Source organism: Macaca nemestrina, chromosome 3, assembly GCF_043159975.1.
Source record: "Macaca nemestrina isolate mMacNem1 chromosome 3, mMacNem.hap1, whole genome shotgun sequence".
Classification (NCBI taxonomy): Eukaryota; Metazoa; Chordata; class Mammalia; order Primates; family Cercopithecidae; genus Macaca; species Macaca nemestrina.
In genome coordinates this window covers 56,572,017-56,594,236 of record NC_092127.1, presented here as the reverse complement: position 1 = coordinate 56,594,236, position 22,220 = coordinate 56,572,017, and the positions used below count along the sequence as shown (strand labels likewise).

General features: G+C 34.0%; 1 long non-coding RNA gene across 2 annotated transcripts in view; it reads right to left on the bottom strand.

The window, feature by feature from the left end:
* LOC105486074 (uncharacterized) overlaps positions 1-22,217 on the bottom strand; it is a 127,626-nt gene extending 105,409 nt beyond the window's left edge. For both annotated transcript variants that reach the window (XR_011620526.1, XR_011620527.1), the window contains exon 1: positions 22,014-22,217. This is a non-coding gene — a long non-coding RNA (uncharacterized lncRNA). The remainder of the gene's footprint in view (positions 1-22,013) is intronic.
* Positions 22,218-22,220: the final 3 nt, after the last annotated feature.

Below are 22,220 nucleotides of genomic sequence, written 5' to 3'. Positions count from 1 at the left end.
TTTTATTGTGTGTTGTTACTGATGGCTAATATCGAAATTGTTTTTATATAAAAGTAAAATATTAAAGCATTTAATAAGAAAAATTACCTTATCTAAAATATTTGGCACGTTTATAATGCTTAACAAATCTTTATAGTAACCAAATGAATGTTTTCTCATTTCAGATAATTAAAAGACTATATACTCATCTTCTAAGTATAATTTTAAACCCATATTTCAATTTCCAATCCACTCTTTCTAAATAAACAAGAAATAAATGTTCTGAAGTAGTTAATGTAATGACTTAGAAGTCTATCATTGTATAATGTGTTTAAGTTATGATCTGCTATTTAAATGATAAACATATGTATGTATATACACACATATACACACATATATATACTGAATGTATATGTACAACTTGCTATAAAAGAGTAGTAAAATGTTCAACTTTCTTATCATCTCAAAGTTTTGTATTCTATTATAACAATAATCACTACCACAACAAAAACAGCAGCATTTAATGGCACTATTAACTCAAGAACCTAAAACACCAACTACATTAATTATATTCATTATACTTAATTGAACATAATCATCTAACTTAACAATTCCTTGTACACTAATTAATAAAACAGCATGCCTTCTGGATCAGAAATATACAAAAATAGTTGTTCTTTATGAGATAATTTTGTTAAAAATGTGTGAACCACAATTTAGTATATATAAAAGATGTTGAAATACATTTAATTTAGTAATTTTAATGTGTTTAGTGTAATATTCACACTGATAATGACTTAAGAATATAATGATGGATTTTTTAATGTAAGCAAATGTTTTTCAATAGTCCTTGAAAATATTTACTGTTCTTATTAGCGTGTGATTTAGCCGAGTTTGCTACCCTCAGTAGTTATTCAAATTTTCATCTCGCCCATCAAATGCTTAACCAATCCATTTACCCTCACTCCAAGTACATGACTTTGTGTTCTACCTAATATAATATTTATTGCAACTTTGCCTCTCCAAATAATAACCTAAACTAAATATTATTCTGTTTTTACACTTCTCTGAGTGAAAGAGGTATCCTTGCTGTCCAAAGTTTCTGATCCCAGTGAAACTATTTATAAAAAGGTCAATAATTACTGCCATTATTGCTACATTACACTGATACTTTTTTATTCCTTTCTGCTCTTCTCTGGAACAGTTAACTGAAATTTCCTTCCTAAACTGTCCCCTCTCTTGTTTTAAAGGGCATCCCAACCTCCTGGTTTCTTTCTCAACCTCTTTGTGAGATTTCTTTCCTATTCAGTGACAATTTCACTACCATACTCACTTGCCTCCTTGGATATCTGTCTTTCCTTTATGTACATTTCTATCATATACATTTTAGTTAGATGTCCAACAGGTAACTCAAAACCAATTCCAAAAATAATTTAATAATCTGTTAGCCTCTACTCTCTATAACTAACCCCAAATCTTCTCCTCTTCATGCCTTCCCTAACATAGTACATGATGCTGAATTTCATCCCACCATTCAAGGCAAAAATCAGTGAGACATATAGACTTCTTCATAGATAAGCTGTACACAATTCCTATATATTCCACTTGTTCAATATGTTTTTTAAAAAATTTACTGACACAGGTTAATTTTAATCCCTTCCTCCTGGCTGGAAGTAGCCTGAAGAATACTCTTTCTGCTTTCAAATTTTCCACAATTCCTTTTCCACAAAAAAAGCAAGAGTAATTTATATAAAGTATATATGTGTCATAAATCAGATATCAATACTTGCCTGCTGGAAACATTCTAGTACAATTAAAATAAAAACTAAATTATTATTTTCTTTTTTGTCTTTATTGTTTTTTAAAAATTTTAGTCATTTTTTACTAATGAATAATATGTGTACATATTTATGGGGTTCATGTAATATTTTGATACATGCATACAATGTGTAATGATCAAATTGAGTTATTTAGGATATCCATCATCTTAAACATTCATTATTTCTTTGTGCTAGAAACATTTCATATTTTCTCTTCTAGCTCTTTTGAAATATACAATATATTGTTGTTAATTATAGTCACCACACTGTGCTATTGAACAATATAATTTATTCCTTCTGTCTAAATGAATATTTGTACTGATTAACTAACCTCTTTTGGTCCATGTCCTCCACACCCTTCCTAGTATCTGGTAACTATCATTCTACTTTCTGCCTCCATAAGATAAATTTGTGTAGCTACCCCATGTGAGTGAGAACAAATGATATTTGTCTTTCTGTGCCTGGCATATTTTAGTTAATATAATGACCTTCAGTTCCATCCATGTTGTTGTGAATAACAGGATTTAATTCTGCTGTATGGCTGGATAGTATTTCATTGTGTGTGTGTGTATATGTGTGTGTGTGTGTGTGTGTGTGTGTGTGTGTATAATCACATTTTTTGATAAATGGATAAAGAAAATGTGATTTTATATATATATACACACACACACACGCACATATATATATATATATATGTGTGCCCATTAGCTGATGAATGGATAAAGAAAATGTGAGATATATACATATAAATATGTATATATACATTTATCCCCATATATATATTTCTTGTTTCTTATATATATCCAATTTTAGGCCCTCATTGAATGAATAGTTTGCAAATACTTTCTCCCATTCAACAGATTTTGTCTTCTAAATACACATATATGACAAAATATATAACATATATGTGTGTATGTGTGTGTACATATATATGTGTGTGTATATATATATAATCACATTTTCTTTATCCATTTATCAGTTGATTGACACGGGTTCCTTCTGTACCTTGGCTATCGTGAACAGTGCTTAACTAAAAATAGGGGTGCTGGTATCCCTTTGATATACTGATTTTTTGTTCTTTGGAGAAATCCCACATAGTGAGATTGTTAAATCATATGGTAATTCTATTTTTGGTTTCTTGAGAACCTTCATATTGTTTTCGTAATGGCTGTACTAATTAACAGTTCCACCAACAGAGTACAAGAGTTATCTTTTCTAGTTCAATCTTATGAAAAACAATATGGAGATTCCTTAAAAAAAATGGAACTAACATTTGATCCAGCAGTCTAACTACTATCTACTCCCTACCCAAAGGAAAAAAAATCATTATTTTAAAAAGATAAAAACCAAAAATATCCACCTGCACTCATATGTTCATTGCAGCACTATTCACAATAGCAAAGTAATGGAACCAACAGGTGTCCTCAGCGGTTGACTGGATATCGAAAACGTGGTATAGATACACCAGATAATACTACACAGTCATAAAAAAAAAAAAAATGAAATTATGTCATTTGCAACAAGATGAATGGAGCTGGAGGCTATTACCCTAAGTAAAGTAAGATACAGAAAACAAAATACCACATATTCTAACTGAAAAATGGGAGCTAAACAATGAGTACACAAGGACATAAAAATGGAAATAATAGACATTGGGGACTCCAACAAAGGAGAGGGAGGGGGACAAGGGTTGAACAATAACCTATTGGGTACACTGTTCACTATTTGGGTAATGGATATGCCATAAGCCCAATCCTCACCAGTACACAGTATACCCGTGTAACAAACATGCACATGTAATCTCTGAATATAAGATGAAATAAGTTTTGTAAACAGCTGTAAAAATGAATACTTTAAAAAAAATATATAGTAATTTTGAAGAGTTCCCTTTCCCCCATATCACTGCTGGTATTTGTTAATTTGGGTTTTATTTTTTATAGTAGCCATTCTAACTGGGGTAAAATGATATCTCATTATGGTTTTGATTGGCATTTCCCTGATGATCAGTGATGTTGAGTATTTATTCATATACTTGCTGATCATTTGTAGGTTTTCCTTTGATAAACGTCTTTTCAGATTCTTTGACAATTTTTTAATCAGATTATTAGTACTTATTTATTTAGTTTGCTGCTAAGCTCAGTTTCTTGTATATCCCCAATATTATTTCCTCATTGGATGAATAGTTTGCAAATATTTTCCTCCATTCATCTGATTCTGTCTTCATTATATTGATTGGTTTCCCTTTCTGTTCTGATGTTTTTTAGCTTAATACAGTCCGGTTTGTCTATTTTTGGTTTTTGTTGCCTGTGCTTTTGAGGTCTTAGCGGTAATACTGTAATACCTTTGCTTAGACCAAAGACTAGATAAAGTGATCCTTACATACTCAACTAATACCTTTTTCCCCAGCTCCTTACACTCCAGCTTTCTGACTCTATCTAATCCTCTAGTACAAAAATAGTGTTTAAGAAAGCTGCTTGGAGTGATGCGGTATTCACTGCATGTGTCCAACTTGCACCACAACTGGAAGAACCCAAAAGGCAACCCACCCTAGGTTATATACCTCAAGGGCCATGTGACTCCCTGGAAAAAGTTTTAAAGAGCACCCTGCCTCCAGTGAACAGATACAAAACCGAGGCTATCTCAGAGAGTTCTGCCCTAACTTAAGATGATATATTCTGTAGGAGAGACAGAAAAAAAAAAAAAAAAGATTTAGTCTGTTTCAAGCAGTGGTTCTTCATCTAAAGATACTGCATTATCAGTACATTCTACAGTTTTTCTGAGATATACAGACAAACAAAGAAAGGAGGGAAAACTGGGTCAGTCCAAAGCCATCCAGAGAACTGTCCCGCATATGAAACTATAAAACTTGCTCTAAAAGTAATAATGTAATCCAATTTAAAATACTCTAATACTGTAATGGTGGTGAGTAAATCAATTTTAATGCTAATATAAAAAAACCAAAGTATTAAAAATAACCATAGCTATAATAATTTGTTAATGGATAGACAATATATAAAAAATGTAAAATGTGACATCAATAACATAAAATAAAGGAGAAAGATAAGTTAAAATGTAGAGCTTTTATATGCAATCAAAGTAAAGATATTACCAGTTTAACTTGTCATTAGGTTTTATAACTAAAAGATGTTTTATGTAAGCCTCACAGTAACCACAGAGAAAAAAAGTTGTAGTAGATACACAAATAAAAAAAGAAAGAATTAAAGCACACCACTAAAAAAAATCATGTCACAAAGCTGGACAGTAAGAGAGAAAGCAAGAAACTACAAAAGAGTCAGAAAATCAGTTTCAAAATGTCAGTATAAATCCTGACCTATCAATAATTACTTTAAATGTAATGAAAGAAATTCTCCAGTCAAAAGACAGAGTGGTTAAATGAATTAAAAAAAAAAAAAAAAAAAAAAAAAAAAGCTCCATCCATATGCTACCAGTCTACAAGCAACAACTCACTCAAGCTTTAAGCACACACATAAGCTGAATGTGAAGGGATGGAAAAAGATATCCCACACAAATGCTAAACAAAAGACAGCAGAGGTTGCTATCCATCTATAACACAAAATAGAGTTTAACTCAAATTTGTCACAAGGGGCAAAGAATTTCATTGTATAGTGATAAAGGGGTCAAAGAATCAAGAGGAAATAACAATTGAAAATATGTATGTACCCAACACGAGAGCATCTAAATACATAAAGAAAATACTAACAAAACTAAAGGACAAAATGACATATTAATACAATAATATTAGGACACTTAAATATATGATTTTCAGTAATGGATAGATTTTGCAGACAGAAATTTAATAAGAAAACAGTGGATTTGTATTAATACAACACTATGGACCAAATGAACCTGACAGACATGTATAGAACATTCTAAGATCACCAGAACATCCATTCTTTCTGAGTATAAATGGAACATTCTCCATAGATCAATGTAAGGACATAAAGAAAAGCTTAACAAATTTAAGAAACTTAAAATCATATCAAATATCTTTTCTGACCATAATGGTAGGAAATTAGAAATCAACAATAGGAGGAATTTTAGAAAATTTATGAATATGTGAAAATTGAACAATACAATTCTGTAAAACCAAAAAGTAAAAGAAGAAATAAAGATATGAATAAAAAGAGAGCTTGAAGTTCAGGCACGGTGGCTCATGCCTGTAATCCCAGCACTTGGAGAGGCCGAGGCATGCAGATAACCTGAGGTCAAGAGTTTGAGACCAGCCTGGACACCATGGTGAAACCCCGTCTCTACTAAAAATACAAACATTAGCTGGATGTGGTGGCGGGCACCTGCAATCCCAGCTACTCGGGGGTCTGAGGCAGGAGAATCGCTTGAAACCAGGAGGAAGGGGCTGCAGTGAGCAGAGATCGCGCCACTGCACCCCACCTGGGTGGCAGAGCGAGATTCGGTCTCAAGAAAAGAGATCTTGAAACAAATAAAAATTGAAACACAACATACAGAAACTCGTGAGATATGGCAAAAACAGCTGTAAGACGACTGTTTATGTACCTCAAATAACTAGGGAAACAAGAACAAAAGATCAGAGCAGAAATAAAATGGAGACTAGGAAAACAACAGAAAAGATCAATAAAACTAAAAATATTTCATAAAGATAAACAAAATAGCCAAACTTTTAGCTAGACTATAAAAAAAGAAAACATAAATAAATAAAATCACAAATAAAAAAGAAGACATTACAACTGAAACAGAAGTCCAAAAGATAATAATATATTATGGTAAATAATCATGATCCAACAAATTGCATAACTTAAAACACATGGATAAATTCCTAGATACATACAATCTACAAAGATTGAATTACTAAGAAATAGAAAATCTGAACAAACAAATAACGAGTAAGGAGGCTGAATCGTTAATAAAAATCCACCACCCATGAAAAGCTCAAGACCTGAAAACTTCACAGCTGAATTCTACCAAGCATTTAAAGAACAAATAACAATCTTTCTCAAACTCTTTCAAACAATTGAAGAGGAAGGAATACTTCCAAACTTTGTTTACAAGGCTCGAATTACCATGATATCAAAGCTAGTAAACGACACAAAAAAAGAAAAACGACCAGTATAGGCCAATATTTCTAATGGATGTAGATACAAAAACTTTCAACAAAACAATTAGCAAATCAAATCCTTCATTAAAACAAAAAAGTCACTCATCACAATCAAATGGGCTTCATCCCAGGGTTACAAAGATGAATAAACGTACGTAAATCTGTAAATGTGATATACCACATTAATGGAATGAAGAGGAAAAACCATATGATTATTTAAATAGATGCGGAAAAAACATTTGGCAAAATTCAACATCTCTTCATGATTAAAAAAAAAAAACTCTCAACAAATTAGATATAGAAAAAAATGTATGTCAACACAAAGAAGGTCATATATGACAAATATTCAGCTAACATCATACTTAACAGGGAAAAATTGAGAACTTTTCCTCTAGACTCAAGAACAAGACAAGGATGCCCACTCTCGTCACTTATACTCAAGTGGAAGTGCTAACTATGTTAATTAGGCAAGAGAAAGAAAGAAACATCCAGACTGGAAATGGGGAAGTTAAATTGCCCCTGTTTGCAAGGACACAATCTTAATACAGAGAAACCTTAATGATTTCACCAAAACTGCTAAAGCAATTAAACAAATTTACTAAAGTTACATGATAGAAAATTAACATACAGAAATCGGTAGCATTTCTACACACTAAAAGCAAACTATCTGGAAAAAAAAATATCAAGGAAACGATCATATTTACAACAGCTACAAAAAATACTTAGGAGTAAATTTAATCAAAGAGGTGAAATATCTCTACACATAAATCTATAAAACATTGATAAAATAAGTTCTAAAAGACACACACAGAAACTGGAAGATACCTCATGTTCATGGACAAAGAAGTACTCTTGGTGATACCAGAAAATGTATATACTTATGATAAGTTAAAAAGAACATGTTTTTAGGTTCTTATAATCATTGGCTTGCTACCACATGGTTGTTTGAGGAAATGTTAGGGGAAAGGTAACATAACCACCATGTAGAAAGAGGTTACTGAATGAAAGCGATATCTAACAATCTTCTTGACATCTCTTGGATGCTGTTGGTTATACCACCTCGATCTTAAATGTCTGTTGCAGAAAAATTAAGATATTTCAGAATGTTGGATGCCAATTTAGAGAAGTTAGGATTTTTTCTCATTCCTTTCCCCTGATATTTTACTTTCTATTTGGTATAAAATAGTCCATAATTTTAAGCCTGGATTGTTATTACTTGAATTTATTAATGGCTAGCATTTTGATTAAACTCTCTTGACTGGTTTTCTCGTGGTTAATTTTATTATACTTCAAACTCTTTTCACTTGACTTGCATTGCGGAAATATATTTATGTTAGTATGGGCCTTTATGTCTGAAAGAACATCTTTCTGTTTTCCTGCTATAAGAACATATGCATACTGGAATATTTTCATATTTTAGATTCTTTAAAAACAGACATAGAATTTATTTTTCCTTAAAATAAACATGGAATAAACAGAAGGTATGGGATACTAGAAAATATTATAAACTCAACAAATTCTATCATATGTATTTATACGTATATTTTATTTTGTATGTTATTTTTTACTATCTATATTTATAGAAAGGAAACTAAATAAGAAAAATAATGGGCTTTATATCTTTATTTAATTTCTTCTACTATCTTATCTAAAATATTTTACTTTGTGAATATTTTCTATCAAACATATGAATATTTGGATTTAGCAATAGAAAATCACTGTAGAAATCTGGAAGTCAATACTCATAGCTTATGCACCACACACGTATACATACATCCTTGCCATGACATTTTAATTCCATAAAATCTAAAGTGAGTATAGGAACATATCTTTTTGAGTTAGAAGTTTGACAATCAAAAATTCAATGGAAGGTAAAAACACATAAGTTTTTATTAATTTGAACATCAATATTTCAAGTGATATTTTGGGGAGCATCATGAAATAGGGAGGCAGTTTAATAGCTGAGGAAGACTGCTACCATAGATAGTTTTAACTCTGCCATTTGACAGCTTTGTGAAATTAAACAAAGTACTTTGCCCTATCTTGCTTTATTTTCCATATCTCTATGAACCTTAGTTACTAGCTGGTTACAAATCAAAGATCAAATCAATATGAATTGTTATTTGCTAAAATAATGAATGAGTTTGTTGGTTAAAACCTGCATGGACCTTCCTCCTCTTGTCCACTGATCTGTTGAAGATAAGGCAATGTCTTGCAGGTATCTGCTAATGAGTGGTAGGAGAGCTTCTTTTGGTTTGCTGTTATAGTGACAGAATAGCTTTGGGATTCCACATTTATGCCAAATACATTTCCACTCCATAGGCCATACCAAACCTGTTCTAGGTTTCATTTCTGGTGTTTTGTTTCTAAAGCAGAAAAGCCTGAATTTCAACTTCCTCCAGTTTAGAAAATATACTCATAGTCAAGTTACCTTCTGGAGAAATTTAATTCTTTGGAATTTGTTTTTACTTGCATTTAGGCCAGGAGATTATATTTTATCATCTCTTTACTTCATTTATTTTACTCTTGTATTTTTAGTGGTTTTTAATGAAAGAGGCAGTACATACCTAGTTTACAACATTTTATTGTCCATAAACAAAGCAATCTCCCATCCATATTCCTGTAAACTGGAGGCTTTGTATATGTTTCAACTTTTATTTTACGTTCTAAATAACAAATATGTTTTGAGAGTTACATATGGCCTCCTATTTTAAAGTATGAGATATCTAAGTCAGATAAAGTTATAAGCCAAATAATACTTGCTATCTCAGGTCATGTATTAACTCTGTTTGGAATGAAGACTATAATTTACAAAGCTAAAGCAATGGAAAATAGCAGAGAAAAGAGTAAAGTCAAAATTAAAGGCAAGTGGCCCTGCGCCCACAGCCACCATTGCCTGTGGATGCTGGCAGCCCTTTTGTCTGTGCATCACCAATGCTGAACAGTGCAAACGCATGCACAGAGGCTGACAGCCCTGAGCCTGCCAGCACCCCACTACTGTCATGCTGCTACTGCTACCAGTGCAAGCACACACAGGAATGCCGTAACCCTATTCCCACCAGTACCCTGCCCCAGCCAATATGTGTGCACCTCACCACACTGCCAAGCTGCTGGCACACATGAATGAGCATGACTACCATGGCTGCTGTACCAGTGAAGCACTCTGACTGGCGTCACACATTGGAGTGTTGTGACCAGCAGACTGGGAACAACTCAGCCCCTCTAGTCCAGCAGGCTCCCAACCTTGAGAGGTCAGAGAACAAAGCCAGGGGCCTAGTCCCATCCCCCGAGTTACAGCACACAGTCCAGGAGTGATAATCTGAAACTTGGCTCCCTAAAATCTTCTAGAAACAAAATTTAAGAGCTAACTGAACCCACATTACACCACAATAAAATCCCCAGAGGCATCAAATAAAAACAAACAAACAAACAAAAATTCAAAAGACAGAAACATCCGTCAATGATTGAAAGAACATCAGAACACACAGATAAGAAAGAACCTGTGGAAGAACTCTAGCAAATCAAAACCAGAGTGTCTTCTCGCCTACAAATGACCACACTAGGTCCCTGGCAATGGTTCTTAATCAGTCTGAAATGACAGAAATAGAATTTAGAACTTTTGTTTTATGTTCTTTTTTTGAGACAGGGTCTCCCTCTGTTGCCCAGACTGGAGTGCAATATAATGGCGCGATCTCAGTTCACTGCAACCTCCGTCTCCCAGGTTCAAGCAATTCTCTTGCCTCAGCCTCCTGAGTAGCTGGGATTACAGGTGATTGCCACCACACCTGAGTAATTTTTGTACTATTAGTAAAGACAAGGTTTCACCATGTTGGCTAGGCTGGTCTCACACTCCTAACCTCAAGTGATCCACCTGCCTTGGTCTCCCAAAGAAGTGGGATTAGAGGTATGACCTACCATGCCCGGCCAGAATTCATAATACTGCTAGAAATGAAGATCATTGAAATTCAGGAGAATTTAAAAGCCAAATGCAAGGAATCTAATGCATATAATAAAACAACACAGAAGATGAAAGACGAAAATGCCATTTTGAGAAAGAAGTAAACAGATCTGACAGAGCTGAAAAACTTACTTCAAAAATTTTATAATAACAGCTGGGCATAGTGGCTCATGACTATAATTCCAGCGCTTTGGGAGGCCAAGGTAGGTGAATCACCTTAGCTCAGGAGTTTGGTAACAGCCTGGGTAACATGGTGAAACCTTGTCTCTACAAAAAAAAATGTAAAAATTAGCCTACTTAGGAGGTAGATAGCTGAGCCCCGAGGTTGAGGCTGCAGTGAGCCATGATCACATCACTGCACTCCAGCCTGGGCAACACAGTGAGACCTTGTCCTAAAAAAAAAAAAAAAAAAAAAAAAAAAAAAAAAAAAGAATTTTATAATATAATAACAAATATTAACAGCAGAATCAACCAAGTCGAGGAAAGGATCTCAGAGCTTGAAGACTGGATCTCCAAAGTAACTCAGTCAGAAAAAATATTGTAAAAAAATAAAGAAAGAAAGAATGAATGAAACCTTGGAGAAAAATGAGATTATATAAATCGACCAAATCTCTGACTGATGCATTGCCATCCCTGAATGAGAAGTGAAGACAGCAAGCAATATAAAAAACATATTTGGGGATATTGTCCACAAAAATTTCCCAAACTTCACTAGAGAGGCCAACATTCAAATTCAGGAAATGCAGAGAACTCCAACGAGATCATGTACAAGTTGGTACTCTCCAAGACACATAGTCATCAGATACTTCACGATGAAATGAAAGAAAAGAAGTGTTAAAGGCAGTTTAAGAGAAGGGGCAGGCCATCTATAAATGAAGACCATAATTTACAAAGCTGAAGCAATGGGATATGACAGAGAGAATAGTGAAGTCAAATTTGTTGACCTTAACAGACCATTAGACTAACAGCGGACCTTTCAGCAGAAACCCTATAAGCCAGAAAAGGTTGTGGGCCTATACTCAGCATTCTTAAAGAAAGGAAATTCCCGATTGGCGCAGTGGCTCACAACTGTAATCCCAGCACTTTTGGAGGCCGAGGCAGGCATATCACCTGAGGTCAGCAGTTCAAGACAAGCCTGACCAACATGGTGAAACCCGTCTCTACTAAAAATACAAAATCAGCAGGGCGTGGTGGCATATGCCTGAAATCCTAGCCACTCAGGAGGCTGAGACAGGAGAATCATTTGGACCCGAGAGGCAGAGGTTGCAGTGAGCCGAAATCATGCCATTGCACTCCAGCCTGGGCAACAAGAGTGAAACTCCTTCTCAAAAATAAATAAATAAATAAATAAATAAATAAATAAATAAATAAATAAAGGAAATTCCAAAATTTCATATCCAGCCAAACTAGGCTTCATATGTGAAAGATAAATAATATCCTTTTCAGAACGGCAAATGCTAAGGGAATTCATTACCACTAGACATGCTTAAGAAGAGGTCCTTATGGAAGTACTAGACATGGAAATGAAAGACAGTTACCTGCTACCACAAAAGCACACTTAATTACATAGCCTATTTACAATATAAAGCAACCACACAATCAAGTCTGTGTAATAACCAGCTAACAACATGATGACAGAATCAAAACTGCACATATAAATATTAATCTTGAATGTAAATGGGCAATTAAAAAGCACAGAGTCACAGGCTGGATAATGAAGCAATACCTAACTGCATGCTATCTTCAAGAGACACATCTCATTCAGTGACACCCATAGGCTCGAAATAAAGGCATGGAGAAATATCTACCAAGCAAAGGAATAACAGACAAAAGCAAGGGTTGCTATTCTAATTTCAGACAAGACAGACTTTAAACCAACAACAATCTAAAAAGACTAAGAAGGGTATTACATAATGGTGAAGGGTTCAATTCAACAAGAATACCTAATTATAGTAAATATATATGAACCTAACATAGCAGCACTGAGATTCATAAAGCAAGATTAGCACATAATAATAGCAAGACTGCGACACCCCCACTGATAGTACTAGACAAATAATTGAGGCAAAAAATTTAAAAAGATATTCATGACATGAAATTGATATTTGACCAAATGCCCCTAACAGATATCTACAGAACACTCTACACAAAAACAATATACAATCTTCTCATCTGCACATGGCACACAATCTAAAATCTACAACATTGGCCATAAAACAATTTTTTAAAAAATCATACCAACCACATACTTAGACCATAGTTCAATAAAAATAGAAACCAATACTAAGAAGATATCTCAACATCATAGAATTACATGGAAATTAAACAATCAACTGACAAATGATTTCGGAGTAAGTGATGACATTAAGGCAGAAATCAAGAAATTATTTGAAACTAGGAGAACAAAGACAAACATGCCACAGTCTCTGAGATTGATCTAAGGCAATGTTGGGAGGAAAGTTAATAGTGTTTAATGCCCATATCAAAAGCTTAAGAAGATCTCAAATTAACAACCTAACATCACATCTAGGGAAACTAGAGTAACAACCACCAACGAACCCTAAAGCTAACAGAAGACAAGAAATAACCAAAATCAGAGTTTAATTAAGTGAAATTGGGATGTAAAACAGGCAAAAGATAAATAAATCCAGGAATAGGCTTTTTGAAAGAATAAATAAGTCTCTTTTTTTATTAGTCTAGCTAGTTATCTATTACATTATCTATCACTAGCTAGACTAATAAAAAAAGGAGAGAACATCCAAATAAACACAATTACCAATGACAAAATGAAGAATAAACTACTATGAACAACTCTGTGCACACAAACTGAAGAAAACTAGAAAAAATGGATAAATTCCTGGAAACATACCACCTCCAAAGATTGAACCAGGAAGAAACAGAATCCCTGAACAGACCAATAATGAGTTCAGAAATTGAATCAATAATGAAAAGCTAACCAACTAGAAAAAGTCCAGAATCACATGGATTCACAGCTGAATCCTACCAGATGTATAAAGAAGAGTTGGTACCATTACTGCTGAAAGTATTCCAAAAAATTGAAGAGGAGGGACTCCTCTCTAACTTATTCTATGAGGTCAGCATCATCATGAACAAAAACCTGGCAGAGACACACACAAACAAAACTTCAGGCCAATATCTTTTATGGATATAGATGCAAAAATCCTCAACAAAATATCAGCAAACGAAATCCAGCAGGACATTGAAAAGCTAATCCACCACAATCAAGTAGGCTTTAGCCTTGGTATGCAAGGTTGGTTCAATGTACACAAACCAATAAACATGATTTATCACATGAACAGAACTAAAGACAAAACCATATGATCATCCAAATAGATGTAGAAAAGGCTTTCAATAAAATCCAACATTCCTTCATGTTAAAAGTCCTCAACAAACTAGACAAAAACATTGAAAAAGCATACCTCAGAATACTAAGAGCCATCTATGATAACCCCACAGCCAACATCATACTGAAAAAGCAAAAGCTGGAAGCATTCCCTCGAGAAGGGGAGCAAGATAAGAATATCCACTCTCACCACTCCTATTTAACATATTACTAGAAGTCCTAGGCAGAGCAATCAGGCAAGAGAAAGAAATGAAAGGCATAAAAGTGGGGCAAGAGAAGATCAAACTCTCTATATTTGCAGATGTTGTGATGATTCTACAAGTAGAAAACCCTATAGTCTCTGCCCAAATGCTCCTAGATCTCATAAATAACTTCAGCAAAGTTTCAGGATACAAAAGCAATGTATATATGTCAGTAGTATTTCTATACATCAACAACATCCATGCTGAGAGCCAAATCAAGAACACAATCCCATTCACAATTGCCAGAAAATAAAAAATAAAATATTTAAAAGTATAGCTAACCAGGGAGGTAAAAAAATCTCCACAGTGAGAATTACAAGACATTGCTCAAATAAATCAGAGATTCACAAAAACAAATGGAAAATCATTACATGCTCATGGATAGAAAGAATTGATGTTGTTAAAATGGCTATACTGCCCAAAACAATTTACATATTCAATGCTACTTCTATTGAACTGCCAATGACCTTCTTCGCAGAATTAGAAAAAAAAAAATCTTAAAATTCATATGGAGCCAAAAAAGAGCCTCAATTGACAAGGCAATCCTAAGCAAAAAGAACAAAGCTGGAGCCATCATACTACTTGACTTCAAACTGTACTACAAGGATGCAGTAACCAAAACAGCATGGTACCGGTACAAAAAGAGACACATAGACTAATGGAAGTGAATAGAGAGTCTAGAAATAATCCAGCACACCTACAACCATCTGTTCTTCAACAAAGTTGACAAAAATAAGCAATAGAGAAAGGACTTCTAACCCTAACTCTATTTAATAAATGGTTCTGGAATAACTGACTACCCTTACACAGAAGAGTAAAATTGGACCCCTTCTTTACACCATATACAAAAATCAACTCAAGGTGGATTATAGACTTAATTGTAAAACCTAAACGATAAAAACCCTGAAAGATAATCTAAGAAATATCATTCTGGACACAGGAACTGGCAAAGATTTCATGATGAAGATGTCAAAAGCAACTGCAACAAAAACAAAAATTGACAAATGGGATTAATTAAGCTGAATAGCTTCTTCACTGCTAAAGGAACTATCAGCAAAGTAAACAGACAACCCACAGAATGAGAGAAAATATTATCCAACTTGCCACTCTGTGCCTTTTAATTGCCCTTTGTCAGACTATGCATCTGACAAAGGTCTAATATCCAAAATCTGTAAGTATCTTAAATTAGTAAACAAAAAACAAACCACCCCATTAAAATGTGGGCAAAGAACATGAACAGACACTTTTCAACAGAAGACATACATGGGGCCAAAAAGCATAGGAAAAATTGCTCAGCATCTCTAATCATCAGAGATACGCAAATCAAAACCACAATGAGATACCATCTCAAACTAGTTAGAATGGCCATTAATAAAAAGTCCAAAAACAGATACTGGTGAGGTTGTGGAGACAAGGGAATGCTTATACACTGTTCTTGGGAATGTAAATTAGATCAGCCATTGTAGAAAGCAGTGTGGCAACTTTAAGAAGTTAAAACAGAATTTCCAGTCAACCCAGAAATCTCATTATTGGATATATACCCGAAGGAACATGAATTGTTCTATCGTAAAGACACATGCATGCAGATTTTCATCACAGCACTATTCACAATAGCAAAGACCTGGAATCAACTTAGATGCCAATCATTGGTAGACTGAATAAAGAAAATGTGGTACATATGTACCATAGAATACTATGCAGTCATGAAAAAGAACGAGGGCATGTCTTTGCAGCAACTTCGATGGAGCTGTAGGCCATTATCCCGAGCAAATTAATGCAGAGACAGAAAACCAATTGCTGCATGTCCTTACTTGTAAGTGGGAGCTAAACACTGAGCACACATGGACACAAAGAATGGAACAACAGACACCAGGACCTACTTGAAGATGGAGGCTGTGAGGAAGGTGAGAATTGAAAAGCTACCTATTGGATAATATGCTTATTACCTGTTGACAAAATAATCTGTACACAAAACCTCCATGACAGAGTCGATCTATATAATAAACTTGCACATGGACCCCTGAACCTAAAATAAAAGTCAAAAAAATTTTTAAATAAAGTTAAAGGAATCTTTCAATAAACTCTTTTCTAGAAATGAGAAATAATTGATCCCTTAAATGATCCAATATCATAAATTGGTCTACATTTTAAGATAATACATTTAAAAATTACTAAAATATTTTCATATCTCTAGTAAATATTTGTATTGCTCCAGACAAAGTTTTAGGAATTCCAAATGTGTGTTAGCATTCCTTATCTCGTAATTTTTTTTGACATTAAAAATTTTATATATTTACAGTGTATGCATAATATTCTGATATATGTATACATTGTGAAATGGTTACTACAACTAGGCTAATGTATATCTGATAATAAATATAAGTAGATACCAAAAAAGAATTTTTAAAATTAAGTTGAATTCTTTATTTACCTTATTTATAAATGTATACTACTTATCCAGTAAGTGCCAAGTATTAAGGCATATGATTGTAAAAAGGAAAGACAAGTTTCCTTGGAGAATTCATAGTCAATTAGGGAAGATAGACAATAGATTTTGACAGGTGTTTTGATGGGGAAGTATAGCATGCTGTGAGAACTATTACAGAAGCTCCTAACCAGTCTAAGACTCTGAGAAATGATTCTTAAAAGGTAATATATAAGATATAATCTGAAGAGTAAGTAGCAGTTAGGTGCTGAAAAGGGACTGGTGAAATGGTAACAACATACGGAAAACCTGTAAGCAAAATATCAGCATGCTTGTACCAGGAAATACAAGAAAAGTTTAGTTTATCTGGAGCATAAATTGAAAGAGGAGAAAATAAACCGAACAGAAAATCTCAGGCCAAATTTTTTAGTACTTTGCATGTCATGTTAGTGGTTGGAGTTTTATGTTAAGCATAATGAAATGTTTTTAAAACATTTTGATTCACGAGGAGAAATGATTAGTTTGCATTTTTCAAAGATCACTTCAGTTAAATGTAATATATCAGTTGGAAAGTGTATATATATATATAGTATATATATATGAGAAAAATGACTAGTTATGAAGTTGTTGAGGTCAAGTTATGAAGCTAATGGTCAAGTTAAGAGATGGGTGTTGGCACTGGAGGTAGATAAAATTGAAATGGTTTCAGGACTATATACAGCAAGAATAAATTAGATTTGGTCGCCAAATGAAAGTAAGGTTGAGAAAGGCAGGGTAACACTAACTCAAGACTATAAATGAAGAGATTAGCTTTGAATAAGAAGTAATTCCTCTTCCATCTAAATGAGTGTTAATTTTAAATGTTGATGGAGGTAATAAAGGTGAAAATGTAGGCCTGTTGGCAGTAACTACTACTATGTTATGTTGTTTCTAATTTTTTAGGGAGGCACAGGGAGGACAGTGTGGCAGTTAAGAGGCTGAAAGTATAAGGACAATAATGAAGAATCACAAACCAATGAAAGTGCTGTTGACATAAATGACACTATTCTCAGGCAATGTTAAGAAAAAAAATAAACTGCATTTTCCAGTGGTGCCAGTTTAACAAGCTAGGTGATTTTCTTCAGGGAATTAGGTTTTAATTTTACCAGGCTGGTGGAACAGAGCAAGAGTATTCTGGGGCTACAGTGATTGAAGTAACATGACTAACCTCTCTGGTTTTTGGCAGGACTGTCTCATGTCTCAGTCTTAGCACAAAAGTCCTGAGTTTCCAGAAACCCCTAGTCTCAACCAAACTGTGACGGTTAATCACCTTTAGTGTTAGAAAAATCTATCATAGCAGGGTGGAGAGATCTAGATGAAATTAAAGGCATAAATGGACTTGAGGACCCAACACGATAGAGAAAAAATAAGTTAGGACGGCAAAGAAGAGAGAAAGTTGCTAGGAAGTGAGATTTAAAGGGTCTGAATTTAATATTCCTTAGTCCTGCAGTTGCAGGTGTTAAAGTCGAAAGAGGAGGAAACTAAAAAGTGTTATGAAGATAAGCTGTTGGAGATGAGAACGTGAAAGGCCTGAAAAGCAATATTGTTGGATGGGGTTTCTACAATTAGTATTAATAATGCACCTCATGGGACAACATTTTCAATAAAATGGTAGGTACTATGGATGTGTAAGGGTAAACGCATTTATCCTAATGGCATGAGCTCTAAATGGAAAAAGTGGATTTTCTTTTTTTATTTTTTCCATTTTAAAAAAATGGATCAAGGAATAACAACACAGAAACACTGAGGAAGTGAAGAGAACATTTACCCTAGTTTTGGACACTGATGTGTAGTCAGAGTATGTAAGACAACGAATTCCACCTGGAAGGGAGTCAAGGAAGAAGTCTCCTCAGGATAGGATCAGATTTTGTTAATGTAAGAAATATAAGAAATGTTCATTGAAGAGACTTCATTAATCCTTAAGAAGTGGTTTTTAGAGACAAATAAAAATGTTATTCTACTTGTAACCAGACCATAAATTTTTCCTTAACATTTTTTCAATGATGGGTGTGTACTAAATTTTGACAGGAGAAATATAACCTATACTGAGCTTTAAGACTTTGTAATGAAAAAAAGACCCTATAATTTTTCACTTTGTCCTTCAAATTAAAATCAAATCTCATTTCAACTACCATATGAGAAAATGCATAGAGAAAGCAGGTTTACATGGCAGTGTTAAATTATACCCCTAGACGACAGACAAAATAGACTCCCATGGCTAATGGAGATGTTCACAGTTAAAACAGAATCAGGCAGCCATGACTGGGTGAGAGAATGGTCACATACTTTGTGTTCTTGGGAAGATGTTGTAAAGGTGCTACAGAAATTCCCTTTCAACAGTCAAACCAAACCAGTCCCTATAGTTGGTGCCAAGATAAACTGTGGCTGGACTCCCTCTACCCCTGCCACTACTGAAACCGGTCATTTGAAAGAACCATCTGACAGAGATATCTGGTTTTGAGCTTGGAAACCACCCAATCAGAGCTTGAATATTTTGACCAATCAGAACAGAACAAGTTTGAAACTGCCATTTGCATAAACGTGCCTGAGTGAAAACCTGGGCGAGAATTTTCTCTATTTAAGATAGCTCCTTTCTTTGTTCTTCAGAGAGCACATTTTCATTGTATTGAAGGCTGTGCCCTTCCAATCTGCAGATTTGTTTTTTTTTAATAGAAAATAAACTCTTCATTTTTCCTCCATAGATCGCTTGGTCTTTTGTTAACAAAGCACCATAAGGTATAAAACATGTGACTGTCCAGGAGATCGAGACCATCCTGGCTAACATGGTGAAACCCTGCCTCTACTAAAATTACAAAAATGTTAGTCGGGCGTGGTGGTGGGCGGCTGTAGCGGGACCTGTAGTCTACAGAGCGGAGATCCACCACTGCACTCAAGCCTGGCCTACTGAGCGAGACACCGTCTCAGAAAAAAAAAAAAGGAAACAAAAACATGTGACCGTCGCAAGTCTGATGGTGATATAATTGACAGAATACGAATAGACACAGGTAAAGTATACATCTTACCTCTGTGAACCACAAACATAGCAGTCTCCTAGTCAGAACTATGTTTCCCTGGCCTTTGAATCCTCACAAATTCTGTCAGGTACCAATAGTAATCTCTACTGTTCGGATATAAGTAAAAAATATTACACTCAGCATGTTCCTGGGTATGCACTATAAGGTTCAGTGCATCAAAAAATCATGTTTTTCCCCTTGCTACCCAGGGTTCAGCCTGCTGGGGGTATCTTACTGCTTAAATTACAAACACATTATTTATTATTATAGAATGAGGATATATTTATCTAGTGAGCTTTAACAAAATAAATGGCAGATGTGGAATATTCTATATATCTTGATTTTAGTTAAATAGGAAGAAATTTTTTTAAATTATGAGTTTTTATTTTGTGATTTAATGTAAGAAAAAATAAATGTAAATTATGCTGATGATATTTGGATATAAAATACTTCTCCAAGTTTCTACTAATAATTTAACCATTTAAAATTCGGCACATAATGTTGAACTTGATAAAAACCTAAATTTTAAATATATGCATTTATTTAAAAATTGAATCTTCAGAAGTTTGGAATTATTCTAATTTGCAAACAAATATTCTGACAAAAAATATTTAATGCTGAAATATTAATGATATATTTGTAGTCTAATAAAATTGCAAATTATTATAAAGAAATGAATTTACTTAGCATATTTGTCCAACATGATTTTTACAAGCCTTCAATGTTTCTATAAATTTTAGAATTAGCATTACAAAGAAATTATAGAAACAATACTCTGTTATGGTCACAGTTACTAAAAACAAACAAAAAACAAAACAATTCTCATTCAGAAACCTTTTGAGATTCTTCCATGTGCAAGACACTGTGAAAGATACTGGACTAACAAAGAATCCAAAGCAGATACATTTTAGTTTTTGAATATTGGGAGTTTATATTCCAGCAAAGCAGACTATATAGAAGTAAATCATAAAATCATATTATGATAAAGGATATGATATAGATATATTAATTAATAGCTAAGAGTGTGGATTGTATGATAGAGGTACAGACATGCATTAGAGAACTGAGCTTAAAGCAAAAGTAGGAGTTAATTACTGAAAAGCACAACTAGCAAAGTGGGAGCAGAGGAATAAAGATAAAAGAATATATGTAAGAAAAGTTGATATAATAAGATGTATCAGTTTCCTAGGGCTGTGATAACCAGGTACTAAAAACTGGATTGTTTAAAACAACAGGAATTTATTCTCTCAATTCTTGAGTCTAAAAGTCTTAAATCAAGGTATCAACATAGTTGGTTATTTCCTAGGGGTCTGAGGGAGAAACTGTCCCACATCTCGCTCTTGGTTTCTAGTGACAGCCCAGGTAACACTTGGCGTTCCTTGGATTGTAGATTCAGCACTCTAATCTCTGCCACCGTTTTCACATGGCTTTATCTTTATGTCTCCATGTCTTCTCATAATGTCACCATTCACACTGGATTAGAGACTCGCCCTACTCCAATATAAAAGACTTATCTTAAATAATTGTATCTGTAACAACTCTATTTTCAAACCAGACTGCACTCTGAGGTCATGAGGGTTAGAACTTTAACCTATGTTTTTTTTGGGGGGGACGTCATTAAATAAATAACATAAGGGCTAGCATATATTAAGCAGTAACAAAGCAACGCGTATGCATTAAGTATTTTACCCTCAGTATATGGGTATTATATGGCTATGTGGTAGTTAAATGTTATAATCTTAATTTTACAGATTTAAATTTCCTGGTCACAGAGTTAAGCAACATTAAAGCAAATTTAAAAGTCTATATTTTAGACACTATGTTTCCTGCCTCCCAAATAGTTAAATTTAGTTGGATCCATTCATGGCATATGTCAACAGAGGAGTTTGTAAAATAAAGAATAACGTAAAAAATGGGATGAAATTTGTACTTTACTTGGAGACTATCATAAATTACATTTGTTTCTTATTCATATTCTGATCGATATTTCATTTAAAAAAATACTGGTAAACATATGAGCCATAGTAGTTTCAGAATATATTGAAAGAGAGAGGTATGTTAAAAGCTAGTGAAGTATTACCTAAGAGATCATGAATGCCTGTGATAGTGACAGAAGACAGACAAACTCCTAGGCAAGCAGAGTCAGGAAATCCAATCCTCAAAAGAAGGACAGCTTAAAGCCTGCAATCCAAGCTGCCAGTTCCAGATAGAGGCCACGGCTGCAGTGAGAACTATCCCTTGTCCTACCCACTCTCTCTCAATTGGTTCCTTCTGAATGATGTCCTTT